This window comes from Pongo abelii, chromosome 17 (genome assembly GCF_028885655.2).
Source record: "Pongo abelii isolate AG06213 chromosome 17, NHGRI_mPonAbe1-v2.0_pri, whole genome shotgun sequence".
In the NCBI taxonomy this organism is placed as follows: domain Eukaryota; kingdom Metazoa; phylum Chordata; class Mammalia; order Primates; family Hominidae; genus Pongo; species Pongo abelii.
The window spans coordinates 41704574-41722213 of NC_072002.2; the positions used below are offsets into that span (position 1 = coordinate 41704574).

At 35.6% G+C, this 17640-nt stretch overlaps 1 long non-coding RNA gene and 1 pseudogene across 1 annotated transcript; one reads left to right on the plus strand and one right to left on the minus strand.

Annotated features, from left to right (window-relative positions):
* Window positions 1-620: 620 nt before the first annotated feature.
* On the minus strand, window positions 621-5068 carry LOC134760291 (proliferation-associated protein 2G4-like; annotated as a pseudogene).
* An 850-nt stretch (window positions 5069-5918) lies between these two features.
* Window positions 5919-17381, plus strand: LOC129051675 (uncharacterized). The gene is made up of 3 exons (XR_008516102.2): window positions 5919-6150; window positions 6359-6476; window positions 10630-17381. It is a non-coding gene; the product is annotated as an uncharacterized LOC129051675 (long non-coding RNA).
* The last annotated feature ends 259 nt before the right edge of the window (window positions 17382-17640 follow it).

Consider the following 17640-nt stretch of genomic DNA (forward strand, 5'->3'; position numbering starts at 1 on the left):
AAAATTCCTTATTGTAAACTGGGGATAATAACACTACTTATCTCTTAGGGTTGTTCTGAGGATTAACTGGATAATCCATACTAAGTCTTTAGTTTAATTTCATGCACATAAAACCACCCACTAAATATGAGCCATGATTGTGATTCTTATATTTGGAAGAATACCGGCGTAAATTAGAAACTCTTAGCTAAAGAAAAAAAAAACACTTAATAGTAATCCATACATAAATGCCTTCTCCATCTTCCAAACCTGTAACCTCCAAAGATTTACACCTAGCTGTAGTCTCCCCTGAAAACTACCACCTTTTGTGCATCCAAGTACGGTATATTATCCAGGAAACCCCCCCTCCCCTTCCATAAATCTAGAATTCTTACCCTATTTTTTTTTTATTCAAAAAATGCTGGGGCAGAGATCCAAATAAATGCAACTCAGAACTCATACAGTTCTACTTTTATGAGAATGGGTAGAAAGCTCTAACTGGTGTACCTAACATATTGGGTTTTTAAAAAATATTGAGTCGAGATGCTCAGTGATAGACTGAGCTGAAAAGGCTTTTGTAGATGAGAACAGGAATTTAAACATTCTGAGAATGTTGTCTTGAGAGAAAAAGTTCAGCCGAATTAAATGTGAAGGAGTTTAATTGAGCAATGAACAATTCGCGAATCGAGCAGCCCCCAGAATCACAGCAGATTCAGAGAGACTCCAGCACAGCCACGTGGTGAAAGATTTATAGACAAAAAAAGGGAAGTGACCTACAGAAATCAGAAGTGAGGTACAACTCAGCGTTTGCCTTAGTTGAACACAGTTTGAACACTCGACAGTGTATGAATGGTTGAAGTATGGCTGCTGGGATTGGCCAAGACTCAGCCACTGTTACAGGTGCACACTCCCAAGATAGGTTCTCAATTTTGTCTACCTATTGTATTAAGTTAGGTTGCAGTTCCTCCACAGACTCAAATATAGAAGTATGGAGTCCTTCTCAGACCATATGTAGTTCGATTTAACAGTTGTCTCTTTGGAAAAGTTTGTTCTGAGTTCCAACAATTGACATGCAAGTTGACCTGGGAACACAACCCCTCCATGAATTGATCAGTTACTGAAACTCCACAAAATAAGATGAATCCATTTACATTTTAAAATAAATAGAGAAATGTAATGAGGATGCATCTTTTTCCTGTATCTTTTTTTTTTTTAAGCAGACTTTATTTTCTTAGAGCAGTTTTAACTTCAAAGCTAAATTGAGCAGAAAGTACAGTGTTCGCATACACTGGCTGTCCCTACACTTGCACAGCCTCCTCTGTAATCAACATCTGACACTAGAGTGATGTATTAGTTACAATCAATGAATCTGTATTGATGCATCATTATTACTTAAAAGTCCATAGTTTATAGCAGGGTTTACTATTGGTGTGGTATATTCTATGGATTCTTAAAAGAAAATTCTATGGATAAATAGTAGTGGTACATTGTTATGAGTTTTGACAAATGTGTGACATGATCACCATTATAGTATCATACAGGATAACCTCATTGCCTTAAAAATCCTCTATACTCCATGTATTTACCCTCCTTTCCTTCTAATCCCTGGCAATCACTGATTTTTTTTACTGTCTCCATAGCTTTGCATTTCCTAGAATGTCATGTAGTTGGAATAATACTGCATGTAGCCTCTTTAAATTGGCATCTTTCACCAATCTGAATGCTTCCAAAGTTCCTCCATGTCTTTTCATGGCTTGATAGCTCATTTCTTCTGAGTGTTGAATAATATTCCATCATTAAATTGGATTACCAGTTTATCTCTCCATTCACCTAATAAAGGACATCAGGGTTGCTTTCAGTTTATAAAAATTAAACTGAAATTTACAGAAATTTATATTTAAAGAAATTTAGAGTTTATGGAAATTAAAGCTACTGAAAATATCCATGTATTGGTTTTTGTGTGGGCATAAGTTTACAGTTTATTTGGATAAATACCATGGAGCAGAATTGCTAAATTGCATGGTAAGAAAGTGCCAAACTGTTTTCCAAACTGGCTGTGCCATGTTGCATTCCCATCAGCAATGAATGGGAGTTCCTGTTGCTCCACATCCTTGTCAGCATTTGCTGTTGTCAGTGTTTTGTATTTTGGCCATTCTAATAGGTGAGTAGTGGTATGTCATTGTTGTTTTAATATGCAATTTTCTAATGACATGTGATGTTAAGTACTTTTTCATATGTATATTTGTCTTCTGTATCTTTTTTACGAGGTGTCCGTTCAGGCCTTTCGCCCATTTTCAACTGAGTGGTTCATTTTCTTATTGTTGAATTTTAAGATTTTTTTGCCTATTTTGGATAATAGTCCTTTGCTAGTTGTGACTTTTGCAAATGCTTTCTTCTTGTCTGTGGCTTGTCTTCTAATTCTTTTAATAGCACATTTTGCAGAGCAGAAGTTTTCAGTTTTAATGAAGTTCAGCTTATCAATTATTTCTTTCATGGATCATGCCTCTGGTATTATATATAAAAAGTCATTACCAAGTCAAAGGTCATTTAAATGTTCTCTTATGTTATCTTTTTTAGTTTTGCATTTTACATTTACATCTATGGTTCATTTCGAAATATTTTTTGTGGAGCATGTAAAGTCTGTGTCTAGATTCCTTTTCAAAATTTTTTTTGCATGTAGATGTCATATTTCTCCAGCACTATTTGTTGAAAGACTATCTTTTCTCCATTGTATTGCCTTTGTTTTCTTGTCAAAGATCAATTGACATTTGTGTGAGCTTATTTCTTGTCTCTAACTGGTCTCCATATTATGTTCCATTAAACTATTTGTCTTTTTAAATTTTTATTATTTAGAGACAGAGTATCACTCTGTTATCCAGGTTTGAGTGCAGTGGCGAGATTGCATGATTGTAGCTCATTGCAGCCTCAAACTACTGGGCTCAAGCTCGTCTCCTACCTCAGCCTCCTGAGTTGCTGGGACTATAGTTGCAAGCCACCATACATGGCTAATTTTTAATTTTTGTGTAGAGACAGAGTCTCACTTTGTTGTCCAGGCTGGTCTCAAATCCCTGGCCTCAACCAATCCTCCTGCCTCTGCCTCACAAAGTGTTGTGATTATAGGCATGAACCACTGCACCAGGCAATTTTTTTTTCTTTTTGCAATAGCATACTGTCTTGATTGCTGTAACTTTATACTAAGTCTTGAAGTCAAGTAGTCCCAATTTTGTTCTCCTTCAATATTGTTTTGGCTATTCTGGGTCTTTTGCTTCTTCATATAAAATTTATAATTAGTTTTTTGATAACCACAAAATAACTTGCTGAGATTTTGATTGGGGTTATGTTAAATCTATAGACCAAGTTGGGAAAAATCATACTGAGTCTTTCTAGTAATAAACATGGAATATCCCTCCATTTAGTTCTTTAATTTATTTCATCAGAGTTTTGTCATTTTCTTCATATAGATCTTGAACATATTTTGTTCGATTTATACTTAAGTGTTTCATGGTATTTGTTGTTAATGTAGATGATACATTTTAATTTGAAATTCCACTTGTTCCTTGCTCATATGTAGGAAAGTGATTGATGTTTGTATATTTACCTGTATTCTGCAACCTTGCTATAATCACTTAATAGTTTCAAGAAGTCTTTATGTTGTTCCAAGACATTTTTTTGTTGTTGAATCTGTGGGAGTTTCTTTCTTTCTTTTTTGGTTTTTGACTCCTGATTTTATTATTCAATTTCTTTTTTTCATTTAAAGTAGTCTTCCATGGTTGGAAAGGTTCACCTCCCAAGACCAGAGTCAGTTGGAGCTGGTTGTTGCTGGAAGGGGGTGGGTTGGGGAACTGGGATGGGGGCAAGGAGACCCTTGCTCTGCCGGTGGTCCCAGGTGTAGAAGAACTGCAATTCACAGAGCCTGGGATACAGTGGGAAGGGGATGAGGCAGGAGCAGCAAGCTGGGGAGAAGGCCCCACCCCAGTCCCCAGCTTCCTTTTCTTCTAATGTTTCCCCACTGGTAGCGTTCTCTGCAGTCTGGGAGGCCTTCTTTTTTTTTTTCTTCCTGGGTTTTTCAACTTGAAGAACTCTGTAGGAAGGTCTTTAGCTGTGGATCCTGGACCTCTATCTCAGACTTGTAGAGGTCAGGCTCAAAGGGACCACTGGTTATCAGCATGGAGCCATTGGGCATGAGCAGAACTGTAAATTTAAACTGGTCAACAGATTCACCCTTTTTCTCATACAGAACATTAAATGGTTGCAGCAGTCCATGTTTGGTGCACTCCACCACATCCATCCAAGCCTGCTTCTCATCTTCAAATGCTCTTGAAGTAAACAACACAGCATCAAAACACCTTTCCACCTTGCGGAAGAAGGCACATGAAGTTTGCGTTTGTAGTCCATATTATTTAGAGGGGCCTCCTTTGTAAATAGTAGTCCTGCATCCTTGGCCTTGCCCTCTCCTATGCTGATGAAAACATCAAATTCAGCTTTTTCATGGTCCTTCTTCTGCTGGTCTGCGGGGTTCTGGATAACGGTTTTCTCACCATCAATGACATGCTGCTTCAATTGGTGTGACAGCATACCTTCTACTGGTGTGCAGTTAAATGAATGAGCAACTTTGTTCCAGGCTTCTGTCACTTGTGTGTTATGGTTTCCAGGTTTGACCAGGTATAGGGCAGCTTCAACACAAAGGTGAGCTGCCTTAATAACATCTGCTTTCTGCCCTGTTATTTGGATCCCCTGAGCTACATCCACCACAAAAGTATGAGCTACATTAGTGATGAAGCCATCCACATGGACACCAAGGTCAATTTTTACCAGGTCACCTTCCTTGAGAATACAGTCTTTGTCACTCTTCAAAGGAGAGAAGTGACACACACAGTTATTTACTGAAATGCTGGTGGGAAAAGCAATACCTTTCTTCATTTCCTTTTCTTTCTTGAAGATTTTCCCTGTTTCTGCCATAATCATGGGATCACCTTCCTCACACATGCTCAGTACCCACACACTTGAGCTGGATGCTTCCACCAAGGACCAAAGTACCCAGTTGGTGATGTCACCCACCCATCTGATACTTGGTCATGACCAAGTCCTCAGCGATAATTTGCTCCTGCTGCTCATTCCTGCTCAACATCTTCCTACCACCAGCACTGCAGCCTCATTTTCTCTGAGCCACCTCCTCTATCTCCCATCCCAGCTGCAGGCTGTGGTCAGAGCACCTTGGATCCTCAAGGAGGGGGCAAGCGAAAGCGCAAGTAAGCAAGAGAGCAGGCAGGCAGGCGAGAGCGAGATTTTGGGGATTCCTATATATGGGGATACATTTTAATGTCAATGTTTATTTTTTAGAGTCTGTTAGGAAATTTCTGTATTTGTTAAACCTAGTGTTCTCCCTATTATGTATAATGTATAATTGAATCAGCATTAGTAACTTGATAATTTTTTTGTTGTTTTCGGGTACTTAGGGTTAAGGAGAAAGCAACAATTTGTTGAAAATATATCTTTAACACCTTTCTAATGATTGCTAGTACCCATTCTTAAAAACATGAAAGCCATTATTGACCACTGATCAGGAAACTGCATCTAAGTATGACTTAACTGTATTATTTAGTTTTCGTTTTATTTATTTTTATGTATTTACCATGCATTTATGGCAAACGGTATTAATTTCTTACTTATGGTACTGATTTAAACTTTATATTTTAAATAATTGTGTTGCAGGACTTTTCCTTACTTCAGCTAAAGACGGGGTTCTTGTCTGGCCCACAACCATGAAAATTTAGGTTCACAGATGGTTTAAAGGGTGAGTAAAGCAGGGTTTTATTGGGTGAAAAAGGGAAAAAAAAAAACAAGGTAGAAACCCTCCGCTACAGCGCTTCCTGCCAGACGGTTGGAATCCTAGGTTCCACACAGGAAGAGGAGGGGCCAAGCTCCAACCCACGGCAAAGGGCATGAACTTCCCGAGGCTCCACCTCTGTGGCGAGGCTGGTTGGAGTTTCTCCAGGGACTACCTCCCTCCTGGCTGTCTCAATTGTTTTTAGGTATAAATAGCAAGTTGATACAAAGAAAAATACATAAAGTAAATCATCATGGAGATTATATGTGATTTGGCAAAGGTCATGAAGGATACCATCACTGAAACTAAACTTTGGAATAAATTAGTCTTACCAAATTACAAAGGTAAGATAATTTTTTTTTTCTTTTTCTTTTTTTTTTTTTTAAGACGGAGTCTTGTTCTGTCACCCAGGCTGGAGTGCAGTGCGCGATCTCGGCTCACTGCAAGCTCCGCCTCCTGGGTTCACGCCATTCTCCTGCCTCAGCCTCCCGAGTAGCTGGGACTACAGGTGCCCATCACCAAGCCCGGCTAATTTTTTGTATTTTTTTTTAGTGGAGACAGGGTTTCACCGTGTTGGCCAGGATGATCTCGATCTCCTGACCTCGTGATCTGCCCGCCTCAGCCTCCCAAAGTGCTGGGATTAGGGGCGTGAGCCACCACGTCCGGCCTGGTAAGATAATTTTTAAAGGTGCTTAACAGTTTAATCATGATCTAGGCCAAATTTTTTAAGTGGGAATTGCTGGTCAGTAAGCTGTAATCACTTTAAGACTGAGGACTGTATTATAATTGCATGGGCAAACTTGTGGCTAGCATAATGCCAGAATTCAGTAACTATTTGTGGAATAAATGAGCAGATGAACAGAATCTGCATTCCCATCTTCTTTCTGGCATCAAGTCTCAATTTCAAAAATTTCTTCTTTGTCTTCCAAGTACCTGGATAACTGACTCTACCCCTTGGCTGTCACAATGCCTCTAAAAATCTCATCTGTACTCTGTAGTTCAAAATTGTGTTTCCTCCTCTCATGGCCAAAGCTTCCTATTGTTTTGAGATTGATATTAAAATTATGAGATTATAAATTCATACCAAGCTGAAGAACTGACATGTCTAATTGCCACAAAATGGATGTGATTTTAATTGATGCCTTTATGAATTCATAGTAATGCCTAATTGACAAAATGCATTAATAACACTCATCTTAAGACTAGGGACTTTCTAGATGTAACATTTATATACTGCACAAAAAAGCAGAACCCTATCATTCACTCATTCACTGGTTTTTCAAGTTCTTGTCAGTGTAAAAGAATTAGGAGAACTGTTAGCAGTCCTTCTAACACTGGCTGGCTAGGTTTTAGTAATAAAAGCACCTAAGGAGCTTTCTTAAACTGCAAATTCCTGGGCCTTATCTTCCGGATATTTGCTTTTAGTTTTTCAAGTGAAGATATCACGACCCAGTAAGTTTCAGTGACCTACCCAAGGTCATACAGACAACTTGCTATCAGCTGGAACTAACTTTCCTAGCTCTCACTATAGGGTTCTTTCTATTATAGAGACTACGATGATTGAAAACAGCTCTAAAACTTTTGTTAAATCCCTGAATTCTTATTTTTTAAGAAAAGGAGACATGTTACTAACAAGAGATATTTTTGAAAAGGGCTTGACATTTTATGTTTATGTGTTTTGCTGGCATGGTTAATAGGAAAGCATCTTACCCAGCACACACTTACGTTTGTATAGTTGGTTATCCATGGAATATGTTTCCTAGCTGTGAATACTTATGTGTCTTACTCATTATTTTTACATAGCATCTACCTGTCCGTAATGGATTCTAACAATTGTTTGAATAATTAAATTAATACGAATAATAATAACTAATATTTACTGAGCTTTGATTACATGCTGGTACTATTCTAAACCCATATACATGTTTTATGTGGTTAAAAACCTCAGAGGTGGCCGGGCGCGGTGGCTCATGCCTGTAATCTCAGCACTTTGGGAGGCCGAGGTGGGCTGATCACAAGGTCAGAAGCTCAAGACCAGCCTGACCAATATGGTGAAACCCTGTCTCTACTAAACATACAAAAATTAGCCAGGCATGGTGGCAACTCGCCTGTAGTCCCAGCTACTCAGGAGGCTAAGGCAGGAGAATTACTTAAACCTGGGAGGCGGAGGTTGCAGTGAGCCAAGATCGCGCCACTGCACTCCACCTGGGCGACAGAGTGAGACTCTGTCTCAAAATAAATAAATAAATAAATAATAAAAAATAAAAACCTCAAGAGGTAGATAATGTTATTATAAATGAATTAGTGACTAAAGAATAAATGAAAGAACGATAAAGAGATGAATATAAGCAATTCAGCCACTATTTTGGATTTAATAACTATGGTTTACTGGAAACTACATGAAACATTTTAAATGCACAAGAGAATTTTTGTGAAATACGTTGCTAGCAAGAAGATTCACAAATAAATCTTTGTTCAATCGTGATGAAAATACAAACCAATACAGCAGCTGAGAAAATGAAATGTAGTCCATAAAACAATAACTAAAGTTGTTCAAAATAGAAGACCTAATTAATAACTCAGGTTATGTGATTATGAACTTTCAAAGGCATCTGGATTTGACAATTTTGTGTGTCTCTAAGAGAACTAATGAAATTTAAAAATCATATCTTTCATCTCAAAAAGCAGCATTTGCTTTAGCAGAATAAATTCATTAATAATGTCAAAATCAATTCATACTATTAGATATATCCTCCATCAAAAGCTGGAGTTTTCAAATATTTCTAATTATAATGTGGTTCTAGTGAACATGTTGTAAGCAACGTGCCTACCTGAAGGGAAATTCTCAAGACGTATTAAACTTCGTAGTGTATGCAGTTCTTACAGTTTCACATTTGATAGACTCATAGCCTCACATTTGTTGTAAAAAGAGTGGTTATTTACTGTTTTAGCTTGTGACTTTAATTGGAAGGTTTTCATATCCTTGTTGATACTGGTAATTTTCAGTATGTGCTAGAAATAATGACTATGTTTATGACACACGGAATATTTTTATTCTGTGCTCTCTCTAATGGGGTCACAAAGTATTTAAACACAAGAAATTTATAATCACTCTGCCATCTATGAGTGAAACAGAATGCACGGAATTTTAGTGTGAGATCCTAATAAGTAAGAATTTCTTGTTCCTAATGCCAGATACAGGTAGTGAAGATAATTTGATGGAATAAATTGAGTCCTCCTTAATAGTAAGACTTCTCCTGGAACAAGGTTTAGTGTATTATGGATATATAAAATCAAGAAGGAAATGTTTCAAATTGCTAATCTATTATGCCTGCATTATCTTATATTCTATAACTCAATGGCAGCAGACCAGAGCTCTGCCAACTTCTGCAGAATGCGGTCATACTGCTCCCCCATGCAATGAAGTATAGAACAAATCTACCAATCCTGGTATGTGTGTGCTAATGAGATCTACTTGGTGAAATGCTTGTTCATTAAAAACCTAAGAACAGAAATAATGGGATACATGGGAACTGAACTTCCAAAATGTCTCAACACTAATAAATAATAGTCAAATCATATTTGGTAAGTAGCCACATGTATTCAGATCGCTTAACCATCATGTAGCCAGGGGTCCTGCAGTAAATAAATTCTGTCCACCTCACTTCTAGGACAAAAAATCTGGGCAATGCCTTAATTAGATAGTGACTGGGGAACAGGAGGTGACAGTAATGGATTCACAGCAAAGGCAAGCATTTTGCTATATTTCCAATACAGTTGCTCTACACAAATTAATGCCAAATTCAAATCAGATAAATATTCATTTTATTTCTTTTTTTTTTTTTTTTTACTTATGCAAACATTTATTTTCAAGGAGCAAGGAGGTTGTTATCAAGACCACACATAAATCACCAAAAAGAAAAAATCACATATTTTTCCAGGGAAATTTGAAAGCCCCAGCCCCATTCTATAAATGTGTTGCATTAGTAATGACCCCTTACTAGACTCCTCAGGGGAATAATAGATTATGCCAAAAAATAAAATGGTGTTTATTTTATCATTCAGTAACTACCTGGAAAAAGGAAAGAGTAAAAAGGAGGGAAGCATTGACTTCTTGTTTATTGACTGTCTTGTAGGCATCAGATATTTTCATGTTTAATATTTTATCAACTAGTTATGCCAGGTGTTATGATGATGATCATCACCACTTCAAATAAAAGGTGAAAAGAAGGTCAAAGAAGATAATGAATTTGCTTATAGTCACAGGCAATAGTTCATTTATTTAAATAAATATTTAATGAGTAGTTACTATATACCGGCCATTATTCTTAGTGTTAAACCCACAACAGTGATTCACAAAGTTCTGTCTATGTTAAAATAAAAATCTAATAAAAGTAAAGATAAGTACAGATTGTAGTAAATGCAGTATAACAAGTAAAGATGGTGTTGTTCATAACAGAGAGTGGGGAGTGGAGAAGTCTCTTAAGTTGGGTGGGCAGGCTAGGATGTTTTGAGGAGGAACTATTTGAGCAAAGATAAGGTTGTGTAGGAATAAATCATTTGGAAAGCTCTGGTAGTAGTGTTCCAAGATGAACAAAAATGCAAAGTCTGAGAGACAGGAGGTTCTTTGGTGTGTATGAGGAACAGAAAGGCTGATCTTATAGGAGTCAGTAAGTTCGGGGGACATTAGTTAAGGTAAGTTTGAATAAACAAGTTGCGTCCAGCTTTTGTGGGACCTTGTAGAAATACTAATAATTAGGTAGTTGGATTTTATTTTAAATATATCATGAAGCCACTAATTTTTTTTGTTAGTTTATTTTTAGGTTAAAAATATTGCTTATGTTGAGTTTGGAAGGCAGACCGCAGAGTTGCTGTTTTGAGGAATGGCTGACAACGTGTTGTAGAATAACCCCCCTGCTGAGCACACAAGAAAAGAAGGACAACTAGCTATTCTTCCTAATCTCCCTCTTCACTGAACTTAAAATAAAAGTTGGAAATTAAAAAATAATAATAAAATCATAAGAAAAAAAGATGGACAAGATATAAAAATCATCTGCTTGAATACATAACAGAGCTAGCAAAGCATGAGAAATTACAGGTCTTAAACCCTCTGGAGGAAGAAAACTCAGGTAAATAAGCCAGACATCTGGGGATAGCTTTTCTGCAAGAAGCATCTGCTAAACCAGAAGAAGCATTTGGGAGAGTGAGACATTGAGTAGACATTTTAAAGTCTTCTGAGCTAAGAGAACAAAGATTGCTCTTCAATGTCTGCCAAAGATGAGGAACTCTAATAAAATGTACAACTTTAGATGGAGATTCTGATAGACTCTATCTTATTTGTAAGTGTGAACCAGAAAGAAATCAGCTATGAAACCTACTAAAGCCCAGCTTCAAAAAGTCTCAGTTCCTAAAATTTGATCAAAATGATCTGTGACTGCTAGTGCCTCAGACTGTCTACCAGAAGCAAAGGCAAACCTTCTCTAGATTAAGATGACATTATCCTAGGCTTCAATTTTTTTTAACAACTTTACATATATAGTCCCATAACAGAAAAAAAGGAGACAAGACAATGCAGTAAAAATATGAGAAATAATAGATAATGGAAGATAACAAAATTAAAAATATAGAGGATCCAAAATATGGAGTTATCAAACACATACTTTATTTTTTATTTATTTATTTATTTTTGAGACAGAGCCTTTCTCTGACGCCCAGGCTGAGTGTGGTGGCATGATCTCGGCTCACTGCGACCTCTGCCTTCTGGGTTCAAGCAATTCTCCTCCCTCAGCCTCCCAAAGTTGGGATTACAGGCATCTGCCACCATGCCCGGCTAAGTTTCATATTTCTAGTAGAGACGGTGTTTCACCACGTTGGCCAGGCTGGTCTCGAACTCCTGACCTAAGATGATCAACCTGCCTCGGCCTCCCAAAATGCTAGCATTATAGGCTTGAGCCACTGCATCCAGCCAAACACATACTTTAAAAGACACAGACTATTTGAGAACTTGGCAAAGAACTGAAAATCATAAGGAAACTAATGAAAATTCTAGAACTAAAAGGTACAATAACTTAGCTCTCAATAGGTTAAGGAGATGGCAGGCTTAACAACAGTTTACATACAGATAAACAGAATAAGTAAAGAGAAAGTTGGTTAAAATAAAATATCTAGAATGGGGGAGAAACAAAAGAATGGAAAATATACAAAACAAAGTAAGGAGTATAGGGGATATATTAATAGTTAGGGTATAAAATATAAGAATTTGAATTCCAGAAGAAAAAGTAATAGAGGAGACATAAGGAATATGTGAACAAATAATTTTCTAAAACTGATGACATCAAGTTAAAGATTCACAAAACCCTGTAAACTCCAAGCAGCATCAAAACAAAGAAAATCACACTTATGAGAACACTCAAAAACATAAACACAAAACAAACAAAATTACCTAAAGGAAACTAGAGAGAATGACAAATTATCTTCAAAGTTGTAAGATTAGATTATATTTATTCTCAGTCTTTCTCCCTGTGGGATGCCTTCAAGCTAGCTGTGTCCTTCCACAGGGAAAGCTGTGTTCTTCTCAAGGTAGCTATCTGGACAGAACTCAATCCTCTAAGGTTCTTGTAACCACTTCCTTTCTAGGGTAGTAACAACTCTGCAGTTACCAGCCCTGGTGGTACTGCAACTATATCCCTCGTGGTGTCCTTACACCCTACCAATACATTTTCATTTTATTAAACTCTCTCAATTTATTCTAATTTGAACATGTTATAAGGGACATTCTCCTTTCTTCCACAGCTTATAATTCCTTGTATCTTTTACAAATATTGCTGTTGCGTTTACATTTAAAAATATTGCTACTAAATCATGTAATTTTTTTTGAATTGTAAACTCATGGAGATAAATCATAAATGAGAAAGGCAGAAAATAATAATGAAATTTGGATGTTCATGGTTAAGGCCAAATGTAGCATTAACTTGCAAGAAAAAAATAAGATTAGACTGACAGCTGGTATCTCAAAAAAAAAAAAACTGTGAAATCCAGAAGACAATGAAGATACTGTCAAAATGTTGGAAACAATAATGCTAACAATGCTTTGCTATCTAGTTTTAAAATATCCTACAAAAAACAATGAAATAAAAACATTTGAGACAAAGAAAAAACAGAATATTTGTCATCAGAAGACTTGCACTAAAGTAAATATAAAAGAGTGTTTGGAGAAATAAACTGATACTTGATAGAAGCTGGGAGAAAAATGGCATATCTAAATGAATATTGGCAATATTAAAATATAATAACAATGACACTGTGTTTCAATATACAGTGAGAGATCCATTTCCAGAATAGTGGCATGAGAAACTCCATAGACTTGCTTTCCAGGGAAACAACTGTAATTGGTGAAAATTATATTTTAAAAGCTCCATTCATAAAAGCCTCTGAAATTTATTCCAAAAACATACAGCAATGTTCTACTAAATCTTGGTAAGAACAGTAGGAGTCTATGGCTCTTCAGCCACAGCCTACACCTTTCTCTATCCTCTGACATCTCAGTGTGACAGAAGGTCCACTCTGGATGGGTATGACCAAGAAAACAGAGTTCCCATGTCCCTCAGTCCCAAGCTATGGTATCTTTTGGAAAGAGGCAGTCTGCAAGCATTTCTCATCTGCCTTAGTTCCATGTTGTAGATTTGCTTTCTCTATCCAGTTCCAACTCATAGAGTGGTGGCTCTACCCCAAGAACCTCACTCAGGCCAATAATGTTGCGGCCCCAGTTACCTTGTCCTCATCCATGCTTCCTCCCCAACTCGCTCATAGGTCAGAGGTCCACATCTGGAGAGTTAAGATAAGACGCCAGAGGCTACCTCCCCCACAAAGTGTCCTGATTATAAAGCAGCAGTGTCACTGCAAGAGAAGTGGGCCATTGCCCATGCCTCTAGCTCCAGAGCAGGACTCAGACATTTTACCCAGGTGAAGCAACAGCATAAGAACAGAGAGATCCTAAGCCCTCACCAAAGGAACAGTCTTTTTTAAAAAATAGAATGTCAGGATAGTCAAGGCAGAGGGAGCTCTAAATTACAACAGAATTTGGGTGATACGCCACTAAACCTCAATAAATGTAAAATGACTGAAATCAAACAAAGATTGCCCTCAATGGAATAAAATTATAAATGAATAACAGAAATTTTGGAAATTCAAATATATGAAGAAATTAAACATTGCACTTCTAAATAACCAGTAAGTCAAAGAAGAAAGAAAAGGAAAATAGAAAATACTTGAGAAGTGAAAACGGAGACACACTGTACCAATAATTATGGGGTGTGGCTAAAGCAGTGCTTAGAGGAAAATGTGTCTGTAAATGTCAATATTCAAGAAGAAACGTGTTACATCAATAATCTGGTTTTCTACCTTAAAACACTGGAATAAAAGCAAGCGGAAGGAAGGAAATAATAAAGATTAGAGTACAAGTTGGTAAAAATATAAAATTGAAAAACAATAGAGAAAAATCAATGAAATTAAAAGTTGATTCTTTGAGAAGTCAACAGAATTGTCACACTATTAGGTGGTTATGAGCAAGAAAAAAAGAAAGAATACTCTAATAAAATCAAAAGTGAAAAATGGGACATTACAACCAAATCAACACAAATAAGTAGATTATAAGGAATAAAATTAAAATCTGTATGCCAATGAATTAGATAACTTAGATAAAATAGATTAATTCCTGGGAAGACACAATGTACAAAACTACTATAAAAGAAGCAGAAAATCTGAATAGACCTATGGCAAGTATAGAAATTGAATTAGGAATTTAAAAACTACAAAGACCAGAATGAGACAGTTACACTGGTGAATCTGAATTCTACCAAATTAACAAAACAAAACAAAACTGATATCAGATTTCTACAAACTCTTCCAAAAAAATAGAAAAGGAAGAACACTTTAAAACTTACACTGTGAGGCCAGTATTATCCTGATACCAAAACCAGATAACGATATCACACACAAAAAATAAAACTATAGACCAATATCACATAGATGCAAAATCCTCAACAAATTACTAGCAAACATATAATAACAGTAGTCAAAGTGACCTTTGTTTTCTAAGACCAGAAACAAGGTAAGGATATCTCCTCTCAACACTTCTGTTCTACAGTGCACTAAAGGCTCTAGCCAGGGCAACAGTCAAAAAAAGATACAAAAAGGAACCCAAATTGGAAAGAAAGAAGTAAAACTATATTTACAGATGACATGATCTTGTATATAGAAAATTCCAAGGAATTCACTAAAAAAGCTTATCACTAATAAGTAAGTCCATCATAGTTGCAGGACACAAGATGATATACAAATATCAAATGAAGTTTTATACACAATCAATGAAAAATCTGAAAATTACATTAAGGACAAAATTCTACTTTCAATGCCATCCCAAAGAATAAAATACCTAGAAATAAAATTATTTAAGGCAGTGCAAAAGTTAGACTCTAAAAAAGTACAAAGCATCGCTGAGATAAAGTAGATCTAAATAAATAAAAGATTTCTCTTGTTAATGGATGAGAAAACTTAATATTGTTCGGATATTGTTATAATACTGTTTTAAAATGGCAATACTCTTCAAAGTGATCTGCAGATTCAATGTAATCCTTATCAAAATCAGAGCTGGCTTCTTTGCAGAAATTACCAAGCTAATTCTGAAATTCATATGGAAATTTCAAAGACCGAGAATAGTTAAAACAGTCTTGAAAAAAGATGAACAAAGTTGGAAGACTCACACTTCCCATTTAAAAACTTATAGCAAAGTTACAATAATCAAGACTACGTGGTACTAGTATAAGTCCAGACATATAGATCATTGACATAGAATCAAGAGTTTAGGAATAATCTCTCACATTTACATTAAATTGATTTTTAACAAGCCTGCTGAAAATTTCAATGGGAAAAGAATGGTCTTTGCAACAAGTGGTGCTGGGACAAGTGATTATGCAGAACAACAACAAAATGAAGTCAAAACCCCTCTTTACATCATGTATAAAAATCAACTCAAAATTGATCATAGACCTAAATGTAACAGCTAAAACTATTAAACTCTTAGAAGATAATGTAGGCATAAATCTTCCTGACCTTTTGCAAAGCAAAGCCTTCTTGGCTATAACAGTAAAATCTCAGTGACAAAAGAAAATGTAAGTAAATTGGGTTTAATAAAAATTAAAACCTTCAAAGGATATCATCAAGAGCGAAAAAAGAACAACCACAGAACGATGAAAATATTTGCAAATTATGTATCTGAAAATAATCTAGTATCCAAAATATATAAGAATTCTCATAACTCAACAACAAAAAGATAAATAGTCCAACTGAAAAATGGGAAAGGAACCTATGTAGATATTTCCCCAGTGAATATATATATATGGCTAAAAAGCACATGAAAAAATGTTCAACATAATTAGTCATTGAAGAAATGCAAATCAAAACCACAAAAAAAGATCACTTCATATCCACTAAGGTGGCTAGAATTAAACAAACAAAAAAACAAACAACAAAAAAACAGAATACAGGGGTTGACAAGAACATTCAGAAACTGGAACCCTCGTATATTCCTTGTGGGAATGTAAAATGACTTGACTTCTATGGAAAATAGTTGGGTAGGTCTTAAAGTTAAACATAGAATTACCATATATCCCAGCAATTCCACTCCTAGGCACGTACTCAAGAGAATTACATATATATGTCCACACAAAAACTTATACACAAATGTTCACAGCAGCATATTCATAATAGCTGAAAGCGTGGAAACAAACTGATGGTCATTCATGACCCATCAATGAATGATCAGATAAACAAAATGTAATAAATACATACTATGGTATTATTCAGTCAGAAAAAATGAATTAAGTCCTAATGTGTGATATAGATTGAAAGAACCTTGAAAACTTCGCTAAGTGAAAGAAACCTGTCAGAAAAGACCACATATTGTCAACTCCTTTATGAGTAGTATCCAGAATAGGTAAAGCTACATAAGCTCAAAGTAGATTAATGGTTTTCTAGGGAGAAAGGTTTGGGGAAAAATGAGGAGTGACTGCTAATGGCTATAGGGTTTCCTTTTTGGAGTGATAAATGTTCTAAAATTGATTACAGTGTTGGTTGCATAACTGTTAATATACTAAAAACTATTGAATTATATACCTTAAATGGCTGATTTTCGTGGTATGTGAATTTTATCTCAGTATAGCTATTATATAAATATACACACATGTAAATATAATATTTACATATAATACATATATAGAAAGAAGGAAAAAGAGAGGGAGTGAGATAGAATATTAAATTACATTTTAAAATGTACTAAATCAGGAAGTATATAAAGTTAGATGAAATGATCAAATGAAGATACAAATACCAATTAAATTATATCTTGATAATTCAAGGATGCATGTTTGAATCTTGAATATAACCATTGAAAGGAAAATAGTATACAATTTCTAGGTTAATGTACAGGGAAAATGAAATAATTAAAATAATCAAGTAACAATAAGACAGGAATCTTTTTTAAAAAAAACATAAGACTGATGGAAAGCAAAGAATAAAGTACATATATAAGCAAATAAATCTGCAATTACATTAATGTAAGTGAACTAAATTCTCTAATTATAAGACAGATTATCAGACTGAAAAGTCCCACTATATGATGCTTAAAAATGACAAAACTAAAATATGAAAATGCTGGGAGGTGGAAAGTAAAATGATGGAAAAATTACCGTGCAATTATTTGTCACAAGAAATCTGATGCATCTGTATTAATATGGGACAGAGCACAGAACAAAACTACAATACAAAATATCCTTTAC